This window comes from Falco punctatus (assembly GCF_963210335.1).
Source record: "Falco punctatus genome assembly, chromosome: 17".
Classification (NCBI taxonomy): Eukaryota; Metazoa; Chordata; class Aves; order Falconiformes; family Falconidae; genus Falco; species Falco punctatus.
Window position 1 is genome coordinate 4,397,265 of NC_137597.1, and position 23,473 is coordinate 4,420,737.

Genomic DNA, 23,473 nt, shown 5'->3' on the forward strand with positions numbered 1-23,473 from the left:
CACCGCTCCATGAGCTTGGTCTACACAGGCTATTACGGTAATTTGATAAGCCAGTTCTTCGTGATATGAATCTTCGCCTTCGTTAAAGGGAGGAAAAAAAAAACACCATTGCATTTTGATGGCTCACAGGGACAGTTCATTAAGCAATCAACTCTTTTAATGAAATATTTCTTTGTTAAAATATTCATTGATCTGCCGCGGTTTTGCATGGAGAAAGGGAAGGACCGTGTCCCAAATGCTTTTCTGTTGAGTCTTCCCAAGCACGCACTTAAAACAGCGGGTTGTGCCCCAGCATCACAAACACGGTAATTCACACATCAGCCCTTGGCAGGCACCCTTCAGGGAGCCCCTGGGCTGGAGCAAGGATCCAGGGCTTTCCAGAAATGTTTTTTTTTTCCCACCTCTATCAGGCTGTTACGCCTAAGGATGGCTGAGGATTTACACACCCGTTCTGGGTCTTCCTGGGAGGAGGCAACGGAGGGATGTCTTGGGCATCAGCTTGGGCAGAGCAGCTGGTGCCGCGTGGCCGGGCACCGGGTGGGGATGTGGTGGCAGAGAGGGGGCAAAGCTGGGCCAAGTGTGAACAGAAATGGGAGCGGGCAGAGCGGTGGCGATGGGCAGAGTGGGAACAGGGGGGTCCCAAAGTGAGGGACTGGTTCTCCTGGTGGGGTACGAGGGGACGCAGGACCCCTTTGCACTCACGGGGCAGCACAGCAAAGGCCATTTTATATCCCGCAGGGATGCTACGGCCCCGGTGTAAGAGCAAGGAAGAGGGAGCTCGGAGAGCCAGGGTAGAGAGCATTGGCAGAAGAAGAAAGAGAGGAGGGAAAACAATATCAAAGAGTAAGAAATGAACAACTGCAGACAAAGCGCCGAATCTGGCCTCCCCCCTCCTTTCTCAAACCTTACACCATGAGTAATCCCCGCCGCTCGGCACCGTGACGGCTCAGACAAGTAGTCACCACGTGCGGGTAAGCATCTCCCCGAAGGAAACAATGCAGACAAACACGGTGAGTGGTGCATGCAGACGTCCTGCTCTGGATGAGTAATGTTATTTGAAAAGCAGATAAATAAAAAAAAAAAAAAGAGAGAGAGAAGAGAGGAAAGCGGAGGGAAAAAAAACCCAACCAAAAAACCCTCGGTGTGTGCTGGTGGGGAGAGGGAAGCCAAGTGTCCTGTGTCCCTGTGTCTCAGTTTGCTCGTGGCACGGCACAGCATGGCACGGCGTGGCACGGCAGCTCCCGAGCAGGGGGTACGGCTCCGTGGGGGTGCCACGGACCCTGCAGCAGGGGGATCTGCGGCCCCTCCACTCACGGGCTCCTTCCTCTCGGGCGCTGAGACTTTGCAGGCACGAGGGGAAAGGGGTCACTGCCTGGAGCCCCCCACACCACGTCCCCTCCTCTGTGTGGGAGCAGCACACGCAGGCGCTGGTGGTTTTGCCTCTCCGCTGTCTCTCCCTTAACCAGCCGCTTCAGCTCACTAAAGCCCCCTGAGCCCGCTCTCTCTGACCTTCCTCTCTCTGTGCAAGTAGGGGAAACTGAGGCACGGCACAACTGCAAGCCAGAGGGGCTTCAAAGCCCCCGCCTGGGCTCTCTGGCTGTGCTTGGGTTGCTGCACCCCGTTTCCCTTCATGTCCCTGCTCTGCAGACAGCTCTGGAGCAGGTGTCAGGATCCCCCGTCCCAGGGGGCTGCTCTCCCAGGAAACTCCGAGGGGTTTTCTGGCCAAGGGTGATGGGGGACACGCTGGCAGAGCAGGGGGGAGCGATGCCAGAGCCCGGACAGACAGCAGCCTGTCGCTTTAAAAGGGAGCCAGGAGCCTCTCATCACTTACAGTAACTCGGTGCATCATTTCTTTGCCTTACGCAAGAGGCGAGTGGGGTCCAAGAGCTCAGCGTGGCCACGGCCCTGCCAGCACGTCCGGGCAAAGCCGGATTCCTCCGGGTGCTCAGCAGCCGGCGAGCATGGGCTGAGCAAGGCATGTGGCCACGCCAGCACCCTCCCTCGGGGGCTCTGGGGGTCTCCTTGGGACACCCAGCTCTGCCTACTGCGGATGCAGCAGCTGGAGCTGTGGGCTTGCCCTGGGGGACTGATCCTGCACCCTTCACCGTGGGTCTGTGCATCCTGCCGTGATGCTGAGATGAACCCCGAGGTGGTTCATACCCGGACCCCGGGGGAGGTGAGGGTGCAGGGGCTGGGCTCAGGGTGCTGCCTGGCACCGCGGTGTCACAGGGTGCTGCAAGAACTGCATGAAAGTGGCTGGTGGAATTTGGGTGGAAAAACAGCTTTTTTGCTCATCTATTGAAATTTCCACCCCGGAAGGGATGGGAATTTGGGGCTTAGCTGTGTCGATGCACAGCTCCCTCTTCAAAACACTACTCTGGAAGGGAAAAAGTAACTTTCTTCCCTCATTATCCCTATTTTCCCATTCCCAATTGTCTTCTTTTTCTTCATCCCATATGTTTTTTTCTTTATTTTGCCTTGGAAGAGGGAGGGAGAGAACCCGAGACAAGGCAGGAAGCAGAGGAGGGTTCAGGGGACTTGTTCGCATCATCAAATACAGATTTTTTTATATAAGCATCTTTTAAAAAGTCAGGTTTTCCTTTCAAAGTTACCCTTCCCATAGAACAAAAATTAGAAAACAAATGAGATGTTCTGCACCACCCATTTGGCAGAAATGGCCAACCCATAACCTGTGGCAAGTGGCTTTGGATTTCGGCTTGGAGAGGACTCTCCTGGAAGGATGAGGGTGCTGCCTGGTTCAGAGCTGCTTTGTCTTGAGTAGGACTTAGGACAAACCTAAACTGACCTTTTCCACAGAAGATTTCAGCTTTCTGTCAACCTTACAGCAAGCTGAGAACGTTTCCATCCCAGGCAAGCTCAGGAGCGAGAACCTTCGGTTGAAATTTTTCACTTTTCAAAGGTTTTCAGCATTCTGGTTGGAAGAGCAGACGCTTTCTGAAGGAGAAAAAAACCCCAAACAACTTCGCCAGGAAAAGCGATTTCCCACAGGTAAGAGTTTGGGGATCGATCGCAGAAGCATAGGAGTGAGGGTGAGCTTGGAAGAGGTGGAACGTGGGATGTTCCTAAGAGCCGTCACTTGCCCCACACCAACTCCTGGTCCTACAGCCACGTGTCTCGGTGCTTTCTAACCAGACATGATGCAAAACGTTTAACCTAAGAGCTATAAATCCTGCTGCCCCATCCCCTCCTGAAGGTGCTTTGCCTGTTGCAGAACAAAAGGAAGTTTTTCCCTTTTTTTTTCACTCTCTCTCTCTCTCTTTGGGGAGTTCAGCACTGTATCACAATCCCCCATGGTCTCTCCTGTCGTCACCTTCCCAGGAACCTCCCGGCCGCCTTTGCAGCATCCCTGCTGTCCCTGCAGCCATCGGCTGTGGCGGAGGCAAGGTGGTCCCTCGGGGACCGAATCCCACCGAGCAAGGTGCCATACAAAACCCTGGCTGAAGCCTGGTCAAGCCACATCTCCTCACCCAGATTCCTGCTCACTCCTAGTTTTTTTTTTTTCCTGGCTGACACAGATGAACAAAGAGGGATCTTTGGGCCACGCTCAATTCACAAACTCCCCTTGGTGGAAGGCTGTCCGTGTCTTTTTGTGCAAATCCTTCCCGCTCAGATGCTATTTGATGTCTTCAAAGGGGCTATTCTTATGTTGAGAAAAGAGGGCAAGCGCAGGTTTGACGAGGCTCGTCACTCAAAGCTATTTTTCACTCGGAAAAGTGCCAGTTTGGGATTAAAAAAAAAAATATTCTGTTTTTCATAGGCTGATATTTGGGTGAATAACTCATAAAGACAGAACACTGGGTATTAGGGTGTAAACTTGGGGAGGGGAAGGAGAAAACAGCTTTTTTGTGTATCTGGGAGGGAAATAAAACTCCTTGAACCCACAAAAAAAATGCCTGAAGAGAATTGTCTCGGCCGAGCCAGGGGCAGGCCGCAACTTGCGGTGTCTCCGTTTTGCTGCTGTGGGTCAAGGCTACATCCCAGAATGATGGTGGGGCAGGAGAGGGCAGCGAACTTCTGCGGGGGGCTGCCCCTCTGCTTGTGGGGAGCAAAGACATCGCCCTGGGCTCGAGCTGCCAGAGCCCCGTGGGTTTGCGATGTGCCAGGAGGGATCTGGTCCAAGCTTGGGGGGGAGCGAAGCTGCCCCTCTTGCCCTGTGGTACCCAGCCCTGAAACGGGTCCGGGTGTCCCATACTGCTCCAGCTGGACCGCGGAAAGGATGGAGAAGTGTTGAGTGTCTCCCCCCACTTTCTATGATTCTTTAAAATGTCCCTTTTGAGCAAATTAATAGCAAAATCAAGGGGAAAATGCCCCGAAAAAGGTGCTGCGGGGTCCCGGGAGGTGACAGGCCAGTTCCCGCAGGACGTCTCGTGGGTGATGCTGAGGGATGCAGAGCCCGGCCACCGCGGCCGTGGGTCCGAGGAGCTGCCCGGGAGCATGGAGGGGGCTGGTTGGAGGTTTTTTCATGTTCTTTTCATTGCAAGGGAGGGGGTAAAGCTGTCCCTCCCTGCCAGAAAACGCACTGGCAGGAAGCAGAGCCCCCACCTTGTACGCAGCGCCAGTGCAAAGCACTTCCGAGAAACGGGTCCTGGGGGGCCTCTTCCAAGAAAGTCGGGCTCCTGCCACCGGGACCTGGTTCTGCAGAAGTGGGTGTGCAGCAAACGCTCCTCTGGAGCCTGGGAGCTGCCTGAAAACCAGCTGAGCCCTCCGGAAAATCCCAGGCCTCCAAACAGCTCATCCTGCTCATCCTGCTCGTCCTCTGAGGGATGATCTTCAGGGGGGCAAAACTGATGCTGGGGCCACCAGAGCTTGTAGCCTGGGAGGGGGGGAAACCAGCTTTTCCACCCCACAGAAATTCCCAGCTACAGGCTTTCAATTCAAGAACAGATTATTTTTTTTTTAACAACAGCTTTCCTGTAAAATATTAAATTATAGGGGGAAAAAAATCCAGGTGGGTTGAAATACCTTTCATTCCAATTTCACCTTTTAAAACTATTTTATCTGTCCATAAAATGGAAATTTCAAAAAAAGCTACTTTTGAAGTAAAAAAAGAAGAACATAGAGTGGTCCCACGTTGGTGCTGTTGAAATATACCGGCTTTGACATATCGCGGAAAACTTTGTTTCACTTCTTCTCTGCAAGATTTGGACCATCCACCCCCAACCCACATGGATGGCTGCGGGTGGGGGGAATGGCACCCCCCAATCTGCTGCTCCGAGCCAGCCTCAGCGGCAAGGCCAGGGCCCCGAGCCCCCTCCACAGCTGGCTGCATTCCCCCGACCTGCTTGGTGGTGGCCCCAGTGCCCATTTGTGTGGAGCACCTGGGTGATGGTTTGGGTCCAGCACCCAGGAGATGCTTTGGGTCCAGCACCTGGGTGATGGTTTGGGTCCAGCACCCAGCGCCTGGGCGATGGTTTGGGTCCAGCACCCAGGAGATGCTTTGGGTCCAGCACCCAGGAGATGGTTTCAGTCCAGCACCCAGTGCCTGGGTGATGGTTTGGGTCCAGCACCCGAGCAATCATTTAGATCTGGCACCCAGGAGATGGTTTGGGTGCAGCACCTGGCTAATGGTTTGGGTCCAGCACCCAGTGCCTGGGTGATGTTTTGGGTCCAGCACCCAGGAGATGGTTTCAGTCCAGCACCCAGTGCCTGGGTGATGGTTTGGGTCCAGCACCCGAGCAATCGTTTAGATCTGGCACCCAGGAGATGGTTTGGGTGCAGCACCTGGCTAATGGTTTGGGTCCAGCACCTGGGTGATGGTTTGGGTCCAGCACCCAGTGCCTGGGTGATGGTTTGGGTCCAGCACCCAGGAGATGCTTTGGGTCCAGCACCCAGGTGGTGGTTTCAGTCCTGCACCCAGTGCCTGAGCGATGGTTTGGGTCCAGCACCCGAGCAATCATTTAGATCTGGCACCCAGGAGATGGTTTGGGTGCAGCACCTGGCTAATGGTTTGGGTCCAGCATCCTCACGGAGGTTTGGAGCCTCCATCCAGAAGGTGTTTGGGTCCAGCACCTGGGTGATGGTTTGGGTCCAGCACCCTGGCATGGACTCTGCTCCCCTGGGGGCTCTGGGGACCGGATCTGTGCTGGTGGGACGGGATGTTGGGGTGTGACAGAGCCGGGCTGGGGGCTGTGGGGGTCACAGGCTCAGCCCTTCACTATTCCAGCTGTAATTTGGGGTCAGCGCCTGTGTCCCCCTTCACGCTGTGGGTCGAGGTGTGCCCCCCCGGCACCGCCCAGCTCCCCGCTGCCCCCTGCCTCAGTTTCCCCGCCGCAACCCAGCCCTGGGGCATCGCCGCGCTCGGGGGGGGGACGGGACCAAAAGCAGCAGAAACCAATTAGCGCAGGCGTTAATGAGGAAAAACGCGGAGGGGCAGAGACTGGGGCACGTCGCACTGGGGTGGGGGCATCTCCCCCCTCCTCAAAAGCGCGAGCGGGGGGGCACGCGCACCCACCCACCCTCCGCCGGTTGGGGGAGGAGGGAGAAAGCGGGGGGGGGGGGGGGGTTGGTGCGGGCGGGGAAAGCGGCTGCACCTGCTTTAGAGGAACTATGGTAGGGCGGCCCCCGCGCTGCCGCCGCGCCGCCGCCGCGCCGAGCCGGACCTGAGCGCGGCGCGCACGGCCCCGGCCCGGCCCCGGGCTGCCCGCGCTGCACGGCCCGGCGCGCCCAGAGCCGCAGCGGGGCAGGGGCGGCGGCGCCGGTGCCCGCAGCCCCCCGCCATGCCGCGCCGCTCCTAGTGCTCGCAGCCCCGCCGCGGCCGCCCCGTCGAAGTTTGGGGAAGGTGCGGGGGCTGGGGGGGGTGGAGTGGGTGGGTGGACGGGCTGCGGGGGGGTGGGGGGTGTTGGGGGGGGCGCCCCCCCTCCCCTCGCCTCGCCGCGGACCCCGGCGCTCGGCGCGACCAGGTGGGTGAGAGCGGAGCGCGGCCGGGGGGGTCCGTGCCCCGCGGGTGGCCCCACGGGGGTGCGCGGTGCCCCCGCCCCGCCGCGCCTGGTGGTGGCGGGGGGGGTGTCGTGTCGGGGTGGGGGGGTGTCCCCCAGGTCCCCGCCAGCAGGTGTGGGGCGGGGGGAGCCGCCCTGCGTGTCCCCCCCCCTCCTGCGGAGCGCGGCGGCGCCGTCCCCCCGCGCTCGGAAGTTTGTTGCCGGACAAAGGGAGCGGGGCTGGGGGAGGCGGGGGGGGGGGCGGAGGGTCCCGTTGTTTTGAGGAGGGGGGGGGGGTCCTCGCTGCGCCCCCAGGGCAGCCCCGCCGGCGGCGGGCGCGGGGGTCTCAGCCGCCCCCCCGAGGCGTTTCGGCGGCCGGTGGAGGGAAGGGGGGAGGGGGGGCAGCCCCCTCGGGGGAAGGGGGCGGGGGGGTCGAGCACCGGGAAACTTGCGCTGCCGCCGGGAGAGCCGCGCTGCCGGGGCCGGAGCTGCCGCTGCTGCGGCGCCTGGGGGTCCCGCACCCCCGGGGGGGCTTCGCGCCGGGCGGCTTTGAGCCGGGGGTAGGGGGGGGACCCGGCCGCCCCTGCCCCGCCGGCCGCCCCAGGGGCTCGCTTTGTCGTTCCATCCCATTTCCCCCCTCATCCTCCTTTTCTCTCCCGTTTGCTTTAATCCCGGCTGCTTGAGAGGCTTGGGTGGGTTTCCCCCCCCCCCCTTTTTTTTTTCTCCCCATCCCCCGTCCCGTTGCATTTTAACTCAGTCCCCCCCAGCCCTCCCCCCCCCGTGGATTTGCCTCTCTGGGGGGGGGGATCAGCCAGCCCCAAGTTTTGCAATTCCTGGGAGCAGCCGCCGTTCCCGTCAACCTGCCGCCAGCCCGGCCACCGCTCCGGGAATCCGCCGCCTCCCACATCCTAACCCGGCCGGCGAGGTGAGGGGCGAGGAGGACAAATGCCTGGCTTCGGATGGAGCTGGAGAATATTCCCGAGCAATTCCCGCAGGTTTGGACTCCGGCGAAGCGGGGGGGGGGGTGTTGAGGGCACCGGCTGCGCGGTGCAGCGCTGCCCCGCGTTTCACCCGTGCTTGTGTTCCACCCGGTTGCAAAGTTTGAGGAGCTTCGGTGTGGCTTTGTTGGAACAGGGAGCGAGGGTGGGGGTGGTTTTTCCAAGGATTTAGGGGGGTCTTTATAACTGGACACGATGCCGGCTGCCTGCGGGAGGTCCCGGCGAGCTGGCTGGGACCCCGCCGGGCAGCGGCTACTCGTGCTGTCGGCGCTAAGCATGTGCTTGGAAAGAGTTGGGATGATGGACTTGGCTTCTGGAAATTCAGAAATTCCCGGGCACGCACGGTTTGGCGAGGCTGGCGGCGGGTCGCCTGGAGCAGCCTCTTTCATCCCATTCCCACCCCGGTGTCCGCCTTCGTTGCGAGATGCTCTCCCAACCCTGGCAAAGTTCAGATCCTTCTATTCTTCCCTGATCCATCTCTCCCGGCTGTGGGATAAACAAACGCGCCTCTGTCTCTTCTCCCCTCTCCCCCTCTCTCCCGCTAAAAAAGAAAAGGCACTTCAGAAAGTGCTGCCTGAGCAGCAGATTTGTTCGGAATATTTCTTTTGGTGGTAGGAAATCTGTTTTGAGTTGGCAGGCGCGTTTCGAAGGTGTGTATAGGAGAGAACAAGTGGAGTGTAATTGGTTTTTCTTTTTCCATTTGGGAGTGATTTTTTTTTTCTTTTCCTTTCCCCTTTTGAAAAAAAAAAATATAAGCGGAGGGTTGTCTCTCTCCCTCTTTCCCCTCCTGTGCACTTTTTAATACAAATGAAAAATGTGCGTAGGAGAAAGCAGGAATAATTCACAGGCATCTGCAAACTCCACTTTGCTCGGAGTAGTGGTTGGGAAGCGCCCGCTTTGAAAACTTGCGCTGGGATATTTTTTTTTTTTTTTTTTTTTTTTTTTTTTTTTTGCTGCTCTTAATATAGTCCTAGAGGAATTTGTGTCTGAATTCCTCCCCGGGATCGCTCGTCAGCTTCGGGCAGCTCTTCCATCGCCATCGGTCTGGCTGGGAGACCGCGATTCCCAGGGATTTGCCTTTTACCACACTCAGAACCAACTTAGCGTCGGATTAAGACCTCACTTTTCCGCAAGCATTGTAAAGCTGTGGGGCATACAATAAAAATGTTATTAGTTTCTGTATGAAAAGGTTGGGTTGTTTTTAACCCAAACCAGAAGTAGGATTTACTTTTACAAATTTCTTCTTGTGTGTTAAAAATTTACACGAGAAATATGTTATGCTGGAGGAACAGGCATTTGATGTTAAATCAAGCCAACATGTGTCTCGCGCAGGCGGTGTGACCCTGGTCCTTGTGTGTTCGCGGAGACGTGTTGTGTTCCCTTTCGTGCCTCCCGGTATTCGCAATTAAATGTAGCGAAGTCTCAGGCTCTTGTGAAATCTAACTCTTAATTTATTACGATCTATTTTTTGGTTGTAATTTCCACCCCACCTTCAAGTCCATAAAAAAAAAAAAAAAAAATAAAAAAAAAAAATCCAACGAGACCCCAGGAGTGGGTGGATGGAGAAAACAGATCTGAGAGAATTACCCCCTTCCCCCCTTTTTTCTTTTTTTCTTTCTTTTTTCCCCCCACTCCAGGTCACTGAAATCAAACTGGGAAGGGGGGATATGTGAGGGAGAAGGGACGGAATGTCTTGTGCTGAGCTGGGGAGCTTTTGTCAGGGCTGCGGAGCCCTCGGTGGCTCCGGCTCCTGCTTTTCTTCTGCCCTTTGTGGTGCTGGGGCTGGGGTCGAGGCGGGGAAGAGCCTTCCCCAGCCCTTCTGCTTCAAAATAATGGTCGGGACCTACTGGTTTGAGATGCTCCCTATTTTTTTATTATTTTTAAAATTTGTATGTATTAGTTGTTGTGGGCGTTTTGTTGTGGGTTTCCTCCCCCCACCCCTATCCTGCCCCAGCTCCTTGTGCTGGGGTGTTTGGCGTGGGGATGGGGATACCCGGGTCGAGCATCGCTCCAGTGATAAAAGCCAAAGCGTGCCCAGAAACTGGCTGGTGCGAAGCTGGGACTTGTCAGGGAGAGTGGGGGGGGGGGGTGTATGTGAGAGAAGGGGATGAGCACGGACCCCCCCCTCCTCAACCTGTGTTGCCCGGAGGGGTCAGGGGGAGCGATCGGTGCCCCCCGAAGGAGGTGGTGATGGAGAAAGCGAGGGGAGGGCTGGGACTGTGCTGGAGGGGGAGAGCAGGAGGCTGAGCAAACAGAGCGAAATGAAATAAAACAGATTAAAGTTGCTGCTGGGGGGAGGCGGGGAGGGGGCTGATACTTTGGAAAAGAAAAATAATGTAAACGCCGTGTCCAGCCCTAGTCACCTCCCTGGAAGACGGGTGACTGTAGGTTTTCCGTCCTCCTTTGAGAAGGGAAGAGCAGGGTGGGTTGAAAAAAAAAATATATAAATCTGTGCAATGTATAAAATCAAGTGACACTAAAATATCTACTCCGGGCCCTCGCCCTTTCTCTCCTAATAACCCGGCAGGAATGCGAGTGCACTCAGTTGTGAAGTTGCTGCCCGGAGAGCCCGGGAGCTTTTCTTCTCCGCCGCTGGAGAGGGGGATGCTTTGAGTCTGCTGATGTTTGTGTCTCGCTGTGGGGCTGGGGGGAAAGGGGGGTGGCAAAGCTCTGGCTTTCAGGGGGGTTTCTTCTTTTATTTTATTTTTCTTTTCCCCCCCTCTTTCCTCTTTTCTTGTTGGTCTGGAAGGGGGGAGCGAGGCCGGAGGAGCAGAGGTGCAACGCTGGGTTCGCCTTTGTAGCGACAAGGTGGGGGGTGAGCTGTGCCCCCGGCCGGGAACGGGGCTCATTCTTCCAACGGGAGGAAGGCGGGAGAGCCCGCAGCCCCCCAGCTTTTCTTTTGCTCGTTTAAAAGTAATACGCGTTTGTGGCTCTTTGCGTGGCATTCGGGAATTTGGAGGAATTCTCTTTATTTATGGAAGGGAGAACTGGGGTGGTTTTCGCCCTTCGTCCCCCTTGCCCACGGTGGTTTCAAAGCGTGGGAGACCACCCCCCCCACCACCCCCCCCGCCCCAGGTTGTGGCTGGCGGGTTTGTGCGGGTCTGGTGGGGATGCTCCCCACTGCTCACACCCCAGCATCTCCCCGGCTGCGTGGGGGGCTCCCACCTCCTCCCTGGGGGCCATCCTGGCTTTATCCTCCGCTCAGCACCGGGGGCTCCCGGAATGACCCTGCCGCTGCCTCGGCGTCACCTGCCACTTCTGGAAGTGGAAACTTGAAATTTCCTGTCCCGTCCTCTTTGATTTCCAGCTCCTTCCTCCGGCGCGGCCGCGGGGGTTACGGGGGGCTGGGGGGTACTGCCCCGGCGGGGTCGTGCCGTGGGCATCCTCCCCATGGAGGGTCAAGCGCTGTGTTAGCAGGAGAGGGAAGGGAAAAGGGGGGAAATAAATCCACAAATGCGCTCAAAGCTTGGAAACCCATACGTTTGCCTCCGAAGGTGTAAAAATCCTCAGTGTGCCACTTCGGGAGCCCCCCAGTGCACCTGAGAGAGACGAGGGGGTAGCTACACACTTGGCAATAAAACGGGGGGCTGTGCCGTCAGGTTTGCGGTGAGTTGCCCTGTGGCTTGTGACCCCGTCGGGCTGGTCCCTGCTGGCCCCTCCAAGCAGCCGCGGGGGCTTCGGCCACTTACAGCTCCCTCCTCGGCCAGCTGATGGGCGAGCGGTGTGGGGAAGGGCTCGCACCCATTTTATCATCTTACAAAACCTTCCCCCTCCCCCTGCTCGCGGTGCTGCACCTTTTAAAGTCAAATATAACTTGTAGATCAAGATGGGGCCGGGTGCAGCTTGAAAAACTTCCTAATTTTTTCTTTTTCCCCTGCTGCAAGTGTGTAAAATACAGTGAAGACACCGCTCGAGGGTTGTGTTTGTGCTGGGGTTTGGGATTTTTTTTCCAATTTTTCCTAATATAAACCCCTTTTGGCAATCGCAGAGGCGAGCCCCTGTGATAAAACATGTTGCTGGTAATCAGACTGCCCGTGACAAAAAGGTGTTTGCGAGTGGAACGGCATCAGGGAAAGGGAAGAATTAAGAGGCAGAAGCGGCGGCGGAGGAGAGCTGCTCCCTTCGGAGGTCGGCAGCGCGATGCTGCGGAGGAAAAGGCAACCCGTCCGTCCGCCACGTTATTATTTTATAAAGATCCTGCTGGAGGAGAGATTAGATCTGGGGACAGAGCTGGAGGGAAGTCATTAAGGGATTACGATGCCTTGCGCCGGCAGCGCAGACGTGGGCTTGGGGCTGGCGGTAACGGTACCTGGATACTTGGGCAAGTGAGCCCGGCGTGCGCGAAGCACTTGGCGCAGGGAGTCGGGATCCTCTCTTCTGGTTTTTTTTTTTTTTGGTTTGTTTTTTTTAATTTATTTTTTTTTTTTTAGGGAGAGAAAAAAAAGCCTGTGTTTGCAATCCACTCTCGGGTAAAGTGAGGTGGTATTGCTGCCCGGCGCTCGTGCCCTGGCAAGTTGGCGAAAAGTCTGTGGCGTGTTCCGGCGGAAACCTCCTCCTGCGTGCCGGGTCCGGATTAGCAGCACAAACATGCCGGTTTTTTAGCAAAATAGGGAGTGGTGGGTGGCTGTGGGAGGAAATTTCACCTGGTCCCGACTCTGCTGGCGGCTCCTGGGTGTGTTTATCGGAAGGAAAAGGCTGAAATTTTTCTTTGGAAGATTACTTGCAAAACCGTGGAAAGGTGCAAAAAAAAAAAATAATTTCTTTTTAGGGTGCTAGAGGGGGAAGGAAATCCCACGGGTGGTTTGGAAGCTGTTTATTGTGCCTCATTGGCAAACCTTCTCCACGTGACCGGCTTCGGCTGGGTGCTGGCACTGGGCAGCCAGAGCTGGGAAAGCTGGGAAGCACTGGGCTGGGCCGTGAGGCTGACTGGGAGCAGGGGAGCCACAGCCCCCCAGGGAGGAGGAGGAGGAGGAAGGTCTCCATGTGATGGGTATGTGCTCCGCGTGCGTTGTGCGGGCTGTTGGGCAGCTCCCAGCCTCCGGGAGATGCCGTCCCCCGGAGTGGTTTTGCTGGGGAACCGATGCCCCTGTTTAAACGAACAGGGGGGCTGCGGCTGGGATCAGCCGGGATGAGCCGCCCGGCTGGAGCGGGTGGTGTTGAAACGACCGATTTCAACACACCTTTGCCAGGTCACTGGCGGAGCTGGGGTTTATCTGGTGGGATTTAACTGTGCTGAGGGCTAATAAAGGCATAAAACATCACCGGTGCCGTTGGGGGCAGCGAGCGCCTCGGATGTGCTTGGGCAGGGCTAGCCGAGCATCACCCCACGGGCTCGCCTGGGGGGGCCAGGAGCTGCCGAAGCTCTGACCCCAAACCCTCCAGCTGTTCGCTGCTGCCTCAGAGTCCGGCTTTATTCCGCAACCTGTAGGTTCTTAGGTGAGTGATTTTTCTTTTTGCCTGCTTACTGTGAATCTGCAAGCAGGGGACTGTCGTGTATTTGCTCGCCTGTGGGGAGATTGGGACGGGGACCACCTACGAGAAGCTGTCATGGGCTTGGTGAGAGATGCCTTCAGCCTTGGGAGAGAGGGGCAGCGGAGGGAGGCTCGAGGTAGGTTGCTTAATGCAAAATAGAAGGCCAGAACTTGTGCTTGGGAGCGAAGGACGCGCTGGGATCCCATCTACCCAGGAGCATCTCCTTTTGGTGGCCCCTCTGCTTTAGTTTGCTGTCTCTTAAGTGGTCCAGTGTGGCCCGTTCGTGGGACTGCACTTGCCCGGTGACCCTCTGCCAGCGTTCCTTGGCCCAGGGGCCGGCTCGCTGGTGTGCTGGAGCCTGCGGTGGGCTCACGGCTCGGCTGCGAGGCACCCGTCATGTGCCGGGATCACGCCGCATCCCTGGGGTTGCCCCTGTGGGATGGGGTTTCCGTCATGGGCAGTCCTGCTTTGGCCGTGTTGTCCTGGGTGCCGCTGGGAGGATGCTCCTGGCTGCGGGACTGTCCCCAAATCCTGTGGGGACGTGGGGCTTCGGGGGCACCTCGGCTCACGGCTTCACCCCCAGCTCCCAGGGGAAGGAGGTGCATGGCTGGGGGTGGCCAGGGACATCTTGCCACCTCCCGGGGTGGGGGGGGAAGGTGCCCCACTGCTGCGTTGGCAAAAGCCTTTGAGGCTCGGGATGGTCACGAGAGTGTTGAAGGAGCCACCCCCTGGGCTGAGGGGACAACTTCTGGCAAGAAATACCTGGCAGGGATGAAGTTTCTTGTTCAGCGTCGGGAGTTTTTGCCTGAACTGGACCAGATTTTGGGCAGGAGTGGTGGGCAGAGACCTTGTACTGGGGAGGGAAAAACCTTCTGCTGGGACCTAGGGCTTCCCACGTGGTGGTGTGTCCCCTCTGGGTGCCACTTATCAGGCTGTGCCCTGGCAGCTGCTTTGCCAGGGAGCTGTGTGGCACCGGGGGCGAGGGCTGCGCTGGCTGCTGGAGAAGCGCCCCCCAAACCTCACTGCTCTTAAGCACGGTGTGGAAGCAGCGTGGAAATCTCAGTGCCTTGAACAAAACCAAAACGGCCTTTAATAACTTGCGAATTTTTTTATTTTTTGGACATCTCCTGTTTCTCCTAGGGGCGCTCCATGCAGCCGGCGAGGGGCTAGTGCTGCTGAGCATCCCGTGGCCCCGCATCCCTGCCCCGGCTCCAAGCTGGGAGAGAGGCAGGAGGAGGTGGTGAGATGTGTTGTGCCACCGAGAGGGATTCCCAGTGGGTGGCCGTCACCCAGCGGGCTGGGTCCTTCCTCCGGAGTCCAAAGTCCCCCAGCCCATCCCTCCTGGATGCAGCTGACGGCAGGAGGGAAATTCCCCGAAGTGCAGGGTAATTCGGATCTGGAATATAAATACGGCATCGTCAGGCCTATGAAAAAATGGAAGAGAAAATAAAGGTGCAGGGGGAGCGTGTCCCGTAACTTTTGTGGCAGGAAATGTGGATTTGGAAAATGTGGATTTGGAAAATGTGCTGTGCCAGCCGTAGCTGCAAAAAATGCCGATTTTGCTGAGGTGGGTTTGGGCGGGGGGGCGAGTCTGTGCTTTTCTAAAGTGCCGTCTCCAGCTTTGTTGTTCCCAAAGTTATTTGCTCTTTCTGCCTCTGCTCCCCCACCTGCTTTCCCTGCGGTGAAGTCTGTTCCCTGACCAGAGCGGTGACACTTTCATCCCGCATTTCTGCGGCCGGATCGCGGTGGGATGTGGTTTGGTTTATGGGCATGGGGAGGGTCTCCCCCTCCCCATCTCCTGCTGGTGCTGCTGTGCCCAGCGCTCGGCTTCGGCTCTGCTGGGAGCAGGGTTCGGGGGGCCGGGCTGCAACTGCTCTGCCTGGCACAGATGTTCGCTGCTTATAAATTTAAAACCTCAAAATCAACATGATTTCTGATTTGGAAAACAAAAGGGGCGTATGTCCCCTGCTGTGCAGGTACATCTGGGGCCAGGAGGAGGAGGAGGAAGGTGCTGCTCTGCATCCCATCGCTCCCGATTTGTCTCAGGCTCTCAGCACCCGCGGTCCTGAGTGCTCGTGCCTTGCTCCTGCCCCCGCAGCGGGTCCCATTCCCGTCCCTCTGACCCTCCCCAGCGCTGGGGTGGGTTTGTAGGGTGCAGCTTGCGGAGGGGGGTCTGGGTCTGACAGCAGAGCCCTCGCTGCCCCGTGCGGGTGCAGGTGGAGGAGAGGAGCGGGCAGGCTGTGCGTGGGGCCACATCCTGCACCCGTGCAGCCCTGGCTGGGCTCAGCGCTTTCCTGGCTGCAAGTGGATGGGGGTAAAAACGCCAAAAGTCGCTGTGCCCAGTGCCATCGAGGAGGGGGCTGGCCCTCAGAGCTGGGCTCGACATCACCTCCTGGGAAAAGGGCAGGGGAAGGTGGTTGCTTCCCGCACGCCGGCGGGTCCCTTACGTGCACTGGGTGCAGGGTCCACCAGGGCAGGGACGTGGGGGCTGCAGAGCCTGGGACATCACTGTTGGGTACAGGGTGCGCGAGCAGGTGCCACCCCCCGGCTGCCCTTTGGGGGCTCGTCCAGCCGGTGGAGGCATCTGCACAGGCTCAGGGAAAATCTCCCCAGATTTGGGGTTTGTTGTGCATGTTGGGGAGGGGGATGCCCGGTCAATGCACTCCCAAGAGAAACAAGTAAAGGAAAACATCCTAAAATTATGCCAGTGGGGGTGAGGAGCCCCAGGAAGGGATTTCTGACCAAGGTCCGCGCTCGTGGGGTGACAGCGGGTCCTCTTCATCCCTCGTTTGCCGAAGCAACAGGTGGAAGGTCTGTGCTGCACTTCGGGTCTGGGTTTCCCAGCTCCTCCGCTCACCCAGGCAGCGTCTGCGGTGCTGTGGGACCAGCCCGGCCCTTTTAATGGGACAGATCCTGGGAATGGATCCTGGGGCTGGGCTCTGCCTGCCCTGAAGGCGCTCAGGACCCTCTGGGTGCAGCGGGCAGTTTGGGATCGGCACGGCTCCATTCGGGTTATTCATCCTTCTCACTTGGAACCGGGATTTTATTTATACCGAGCGTGGCAGAGCCGCCTCTTAGGGGCCGTTCTGAAATCCCTTGAAGCCTTTCCCTGGATGCTGGTGGGCTCGAGCCCAGGATAAATGCCCTTTTCCTTGGGAAGTGGAGCCACAGCTTCAAATCTTGCTCTGTCAGGGCTGTTGGAGCAGCCCCATCCACAGATGGAACACCGGGTTATCCCGTACCACGCAGGGATCGCACCGGTGCCGACACCGGCATCGCTGGCAAAAGCAGTGCCGGAGCAATTTTCCCCCAGGTTGCAGAGCTGGTGGGTTTAAAATACTCCCTGATGAGGCCAGTCCATTTAGAGATACAAGGAGGGGAGGTTTAACAGGTGAGGGAGCTCGTTTGGGGGTTGGTGCTGGCTCTGGGGGAGGTCGGTGCCATCTGGTCACTTGTGTCCCCACCGTACCGGAGCAGCGATGCTGCAGTGGGGACCACCTGAATTTGCAGCCGTAGATTTGGGTTGCCGCAGGGGGAGCTGGCGGCCGTGCCCGGCTGTCTGGGAGAGGGACAGACCCCTCAGGGGGGATGAGCATCTCTGTCATCACAGGATCGGTCCTTTCTGACCGTAGCAGAGGTGTCTGCTGGTCCTCACTGTTGCAGATACAAACGCTCCAGGAACTGCCCTGGGAGCGAGCAGGGGGTCACTGGATTTTGCCAGGGGGGGTTAGAATAATTGATGTTTTAAAATTCCTGGCAGTGGGCAGGAGCCGTGGTCTGTGCTGGGGCTGGCTGGGGGCGTGGGACCAGGGTGGCCGGCACAAGGAGGTGGGTCGTGTCCCTCAGGGAGCTGGTGACCGAGACTGTGTCCACTTCGTGTCCTGCCTGATGCTTTGTGCTGGTGTCGCGGTGATTTTTGGTCTGGGGAGGAAGGGGGACATCCCCTGGGGTGGTGCCCTGCCTGGGGCGGCTGGTGACAGACCCGGTGGCACCGTGCCCTACAGCTGGTGATGATGGAGCGCTTGCTTCCCACCCAGGGGCATGTGCTTTGGGGACAGGGCTTGGCTGTGACCCTGTCTCAGCAGGAGATGCAGAAAGATGTTGTGACCCGATTGCGGAGGAGCGGTGCCGGCGGGGAGCCCAGAGCCACGGTGCTGCTGCTGTGGGGCTCATGCCGAAGCCGCCCCTGCGTGCACCCAGCTCGAGGTGGGCACCCTCGCCTGCGACCCCCTGCAAGAGCCCACGCATGCCCGCAGCTACGTGGTGCCCTGGGCTGGGGTTTTCTCGGTCTCCCATTAAAACAAGGAGTTTGTGATGCCCGAGCTGCTGCTGGGGTGCCTTGTTGTGGTTCTCAGCAGCCGGTGGCGAGTCCTCCCCAGGCAGGGAGGGCGCATCAGGAGCCAGCCGGGCACTGGCCACCTTGAGCCCCGTTCTCTGCCCCAGCACCCATGGGTGCTCACGGGGCCCCTGGAATTTGGCAGCTGAGAGCTGCGGGCCAGGGCGAGGTGCAGGGTGTCACAGCTTGCAATTGGTGAATCATAAACTAATATTTTAAAGAATGAGGATTATTTTTAGGAAGGGTGGAGGGAGGAAAAAAGCTCTTATTTTTTTTAAGTGTGCTTTGTAGTAAGGATGTATCTAACACCTCGTTAATGGTAATAATCCTCCGGATTTGCACGGTGCTTCTGTCCTGTGCCAGTGGCTTCCATGGCCATATCTGGCCCGGAGCATCAGTGGCCACCGGCGTGCTGCCCTTGGGTGTCATCTCATCCCAAAGCTGGGCTTATTCAGGGATCTGGCTGTTCTCGGGAGGGAAGCATCACCCACTGCCTGGGACGAGCAGGGATTCGGGAGGTGCAGATCACCTCAATTCACTTTGTCCTTCCAGAGCTCTGTCCCAATCCGTAAAGCAGGGATGCGCTGCCCAGATTTGGGAAGATGCTGTGTGTCCCAGTCTGGTAAGGGCTGATCTCGGGATGCACAGGGCGTGAGAGCCTGGATGGATTGGCATCACCTGGGAATGCTGTGGGTGACACCGAAGTGGTGCTGTGGGACCAGATCGCCTTCCTGTGTCACCGGCCTGGCAGCAGTCCAGAGGGATGCTGAAGCTGTGGAGGTGTGCCGGCATCCCTCCGGGAACAGAGGGGAGAAACTCTGGATGCATTCGCGGCCGTGGGTGCGCTGGGCAAAGCATCACCCTCCTGGATTCCCCAGTGAAGGGTGCTGGAGCGGGGATGCTCACCCAGGGAAGAGGACGTGGCAGCTGAACGTGGCTTATCCAGGTGACACAGAGAAGGAGCACGGGGAACCCTGGCGATCTTTTGGCTTCAGCACAGGGTCTGCATGGGGAAACGCTTCCCCCGGCCGGCGGGATGCTCCATGCCTTTCCGCTCAGCCTTGCTCTCTTCCTCAGCACCCAAAACATGAAATGCACCTTCCCGATCCCTTCCGTGGGTGGTGTGGCCTCGTGGCCGCCCATCACCATTCCCGGTGTGAGACCCTGGGACAGCCCAGCCTCTGCTGAGCACGCCGCATCCCAGCTTTTCAGAAAGCACTGGAGAAATCGCTCGTGTTCTTCCAGTCGCTGCTCTGAGCAGAGGTGTCAGGGCTGTCGGCAGCCGTGTCGCTCGCCGTGGCTGCCGTTTGCTCCGGGATGGTGCTGAGGCTGCCGTGGGGGGTGCTGGGCGCCCGGGCAGATCAGAAGTTGAGGCCGTGCAAGATGGAGCTGAGCTGTGCAGAAATAAAATCAGGAAGGTTTTTTTTTTGAAATTGCTGAGACCGGCTCTGGCAGTGGCTGCGAGACTGAGCCGGCCTCGGGTGATGCTTGCCTCTGATTTGGACGCAAAAAAATGGACTTCAGACCAGGAGTTTGAAAATGCCCAAGGATAGTTCTCCCCCCCACTGCCTTTTTTCTTCTCCCTCCTCGTGAGCAGCATAATTTCTGGATGGAGACCAGGCCTCTTCCTGCATAGAAATGGGATTTGCCGTGGAAAGCATCAGTGTGCAGCAGGGAGCGCATTAAATAGAGCGTTTTCTGGATGAATTTTTGCACATACATGACGGAGTCTGGGAAAACTTGCAGCGTCCGAGTTCCTCCCTCCTGCTCGATAGGCACCATGACTACTTTTTTCCTCCCCTCTGGATTATTTAAAGGCCAGAAGAGACTTTTAGCAACGTCCAGTCTGACTTCACACAAACTCAGCTGGAAAATTTCGCTTGGGGGTCTGATATGGCAGCTCGTGTCCCAGCACCAGGTCCCTCGTGCCGGTGGCCCTGCCATCGCTCCTCGCCCTGGTCCAGTTTGTCCCTCACCTGCTCCAGGTCATTTTCTTCCTCCCTGGCTCTGCCCTTGCCCTTTGCAGCCTCCCCTGAAGGGATGGGGCGGGGGGAGCCCCCGTGGCTTGATTTTTATTTTTGTGGAAGAGCTTCCACCCTTGCTGGGAGCCTTCCTCCACCCGGCGCTGAGCTCGCCGTTCCCAGGGCTGTGGTCCTGTGCCTCTGGCAAGTCAGGATGCTTCCCCATGGCCCTCCTCTTCCTCGGCTCGTGGGGGGCGATGTCCTTCATGGCTCTATCCCAGAGGAAGAGCCCTGGTAGGCAGGTGCCTCGATGGGGACACCCGCGAGCGCAGGACCACGTTCGGTGAGCGAGAGGGATGGAGGTGATTTTGCATGTGCAGGGCGTGTTGCCTGTGCAAGGCGTGTTGTGTGTGCGTGGGGTGTTGCGTGTGCCCTGGCTGGGCTTGGGGGATGCTGCAGCAGAAAGGCCGGGGGAGATGCACACCGTGGCTGCGTGTCACCGATGGGGCAAGAATAATAAATAAATTAAAAAAATAATAATAAAAATAATGGTGTGAGCTAGGCGTGTGGGCAGAGGCTTAAACCCGAGCCGGGGTTTGCGGGAAGATGCTGGAGGTGCCTCTCCAAAATGCTGGTGTGAAGCCGGCTGTGTCCCGGCGGCTGGTGGGGATGGAGCGGGCTGCGGAGCGATGCCGGGGAGCAACTTAGTGAGCACGAGCGTGTGGTTGCACGAGTGTGTGTGCACACGCGTGTGCGTGCGCCAACGTGCACCGTATTCTGCGGTGATGCCCCTGCAGCCGCTGCCGTTGGGCTGGGGCTCTGCTCTGGCTGCAGGTGCATCCCATGCCACACTGGCGATGGGAGGTGTTTTTAATTATTTTAATAGGATTGGGGCGGAGGGGGAGAAGGTGTTTGCGTGGAAAATACCCCGTATTTGAAACCCCTCATCCCATGTGGAAGTGCAGAGCGTTTCTCGACAGCAAGTTGTGCATGTTGGGAAATCACCTGCCCAGTGTGTGTTTTGGGGTTGGGTTTTGGTTTTGGTTTTTTTTTTTTTCCTAGTAGTTTGGAATATTATTTTTTTTTTTGTTCCCTATGAATTTTTTCCCCACCCTATTCATTATAATTTTTGTTAATTAGATTGTGCTGGGGAATGGTCTCTATTCAAAAGAAGAACCTCTGAGAGATGTTTTTCCAAGTGTGTGTGTGCATTTCAGGGGAGGGGGAGGAGAGCAAAGATGCTTGAAAGAAATAATTTTCAAAATAATTTCTTCATAAAGCTCTTTAAAAAGAAAAAGCCAGGTCCCCTTCCCCCACCACGGCCACCTCCCCTCGGCCCCCCCTAATTAAACGATTTGAATTTTCACGTTAACCGCTTGGTGCTTCCTCAGCGCCTCAGATGATTAGAAAGGGATATTCATTTATGCCTTTTAAACACCGCCCCGATTAAAATCAGAGAGATTTTTTCCTTCATCAAAATCTAACATCCTTGAAAAATTAATTTGATGCCTCTTGTTATCAATTAATTGAATCTCGTTGGGAGAGAGGCTTGTACGGCGGGTGGTTGGAGCTGGCCCTTCTGTTCTTAGTTGCTTTCCCCCCCTCTCTTCTCCCTTCTGCTGCTGCTTCCAAACAGTGACATTATAAAACTCTGCCTTTTTTTAAAATATATATTATTTTTACTCATCTCATAAAATAAAATAAATGAATAAAACTTGCTCTCTCTTCCCGCCTTCCTCCCCCATTCCCTTGAGTTCCTCTTGTATGAAAGACCCTTTTTTTTTTTTTTTTTTTTTTTTTTCCCTTCCTTTCTCTCATCCCTCTTTCCTATAACTTCTGAGGCAGGGGGAGAGAAAGAAAGTTGGGGCTTTAGCAATTTCTCGGCATAGTAAAGCGGCCAGGGTCCATCTTTCTTCCTTTCTTTAACGGGGGATATTGGATATTTCATTTGAATCTCCCTCTTTTCAATTAAAAGTGCACAGCTCCTTCTCTTAAAGCCGCTCTATTCTCCTCCTCTGTCTCGGCAGCCGGAGAAGCGATTTTCCTTTCTTCAATATTTCAACTCTTCCCCGGAGACAGGCTGCCTGCATTTTTTTTTTAATAGACTTTTTCTCCCTCTATTAAACTTTTCCAATCTTCATCCCTTTATTTTTTTTTCCCTTCCCACCTCTTTAGACAAAAAAAAAAAAAAAAAAAAAGAGAGAGAGAGGAAAAGTTATAAAATTTAAAGAAGTGGGTCATTCAGGAAGTTATTGAAGTAAGTTAAAAAAATAGGCATTCGCTTCATTTGTGCTCTCCTTGGGGTGAATCTATCTGGTTACTTATAGATTCACTCTTCCCTGGTTATTTATGTCCCGTTGTGAATTTGGGGCTGGGGGTTTTGGGGGAGTTTGGTGCTAACTCCAGTGAGTGCCCAGGGCATCCCAGCTTGGGGCTGGGGAGGTGCTCGTGTTTTCTCCGAACAGGTCCCCACCGGTGCTGTGGGATGCGGGGGTGGGGGATGTTTTCCTCGCGGGCTCCCCATGGCTGCTGAGGGCACGTGCCCCCCTGGTCCGGTGCCCTGGGCGAGGGGTGATTTGGTGCCAGGGCCCCCAGTGTGCGCATCCCCCCTGTGCCATGCGCTGTTCCATCCCATCGTGGTGAGGGGATGTTGTGCCAAGCTGGATTTGGGGTCCTCTGGTGAGAAATGCCGTTGCCTGTTGCCAGCCCTGCCTGTCCTCGCTTGGGGGGTGCTCTGTGTTGGTTGCTGAGGATTTTGGGGGTGCTCTGTCCCCGTGGCATAGGGGGCTGCAGGGTGGTGTCTGCGCTTCGGGGTGTTTTTCCTTTGAATTCCCGTTTGGAACGTATTGGGCAGAAAGAAAGCAAGTGTTTTGGCGGAATGAGAAATCAGGGGGTGCTTTAACCTCCCTCCCTGCTGCCAGGGCCAGATCCTGGCTCCAGGGGGGGGTCCTGAAGCTTGGCCTTTGCCCCCAAGCCTCGCTCGCATGCATGCATCTGCCGGGATGCAGGTACCGGCCAGCATCCCAACCCGCCGGGATGCAGGTACCGGCCAGCATCCCAACCCACCGGGATGCAGGTACCGGCCAGCATCCCAACCCACCGGGATGCTCCGGCACGCCAGTGGTGACTCACGCTGGGTGCAGGGCACGGGCACCCACCCAGCTGGCACCCACCGAGGGTCCTGCCCCACTCGGGGTCCCCCTGGGCCCACACATGTGGCTCCTGAGCAGCGAGGCAGGAGCCCCCGTGCACCACGTCACTATTTAATTAGACGTCCCTGATTAACAAAACTTGGCGTTCGGCTTCCTCCTGCCCTCATCTTTCCTGGCTCCGAATCAATGGCTTTGATATGCTAATTAGGGAGTAATTTAATTTCAAAAGGCCGCAATTAACAAGGGTGTTGTGGACATGCTGTAGTTAAGCGGCATAATCTAATTTGCATTAGTAACAAGCAGGGACTAATTAGAAGCTTAATTAGACACTTAGACGGCTCTTGTGTTTACTTTCTTAATGAGATGGAGTGGGGCTCTTTTTTTTTTTTTTTTTTTTTTTTTTTTTTTTTTTTTTTTTTTTAATCTTTTCAAGAGCACAGCAAGGGAAGCGCAGGATGGAGCAGCATCCCCAGCGCCCGGCACGTGCCCAGCACCGGAGCTGCCCGGCACTGGTCCAGCCAGCCCCGCATCCGCCATGGATGGGATTTTATTTTCCTTGAAGCCTGGCAGGGAATGGGAGACGTGCCAGCCAGCCAGTCGGTGTCTCCGGGGATGCCCC

At 56.8% G+C, this 23,473-nt stretch overlaps 1 protein-coding gene across 8 annotated transcripts in view; it reads left to right on the top strand.

The window, feature by feature from the left end:
* Positions 1–2,873: 2,873 nt before the first annotated feature.
* FOXP4 (forkhead box P4) overlaps positions 2,874–23,473 on the top strand; it is a 73,244-nt gene continuing 52,644 nt past the window's right edge. For 3 of the 8 annotated variants that reach the window (XR_013924105.1, XM_080367307.1, XM_080367313.1), the window contains exon 1: positions 7,703–7,930. The gene's annotated coding sequence lies outside the window, so the exon portion shown is untranslated. Of the gene's footprint in view, positions 3,010–6,650; positions 6,800–6,897; positions 6,921–7,702; positions 7,931–23,473 lie in introns of those variants that run through there. The other 5 variants (XM_080367308.1, XM_080367312.1, XM_080367309.1 and 2 more) reach the window with 5 other exon arrangements.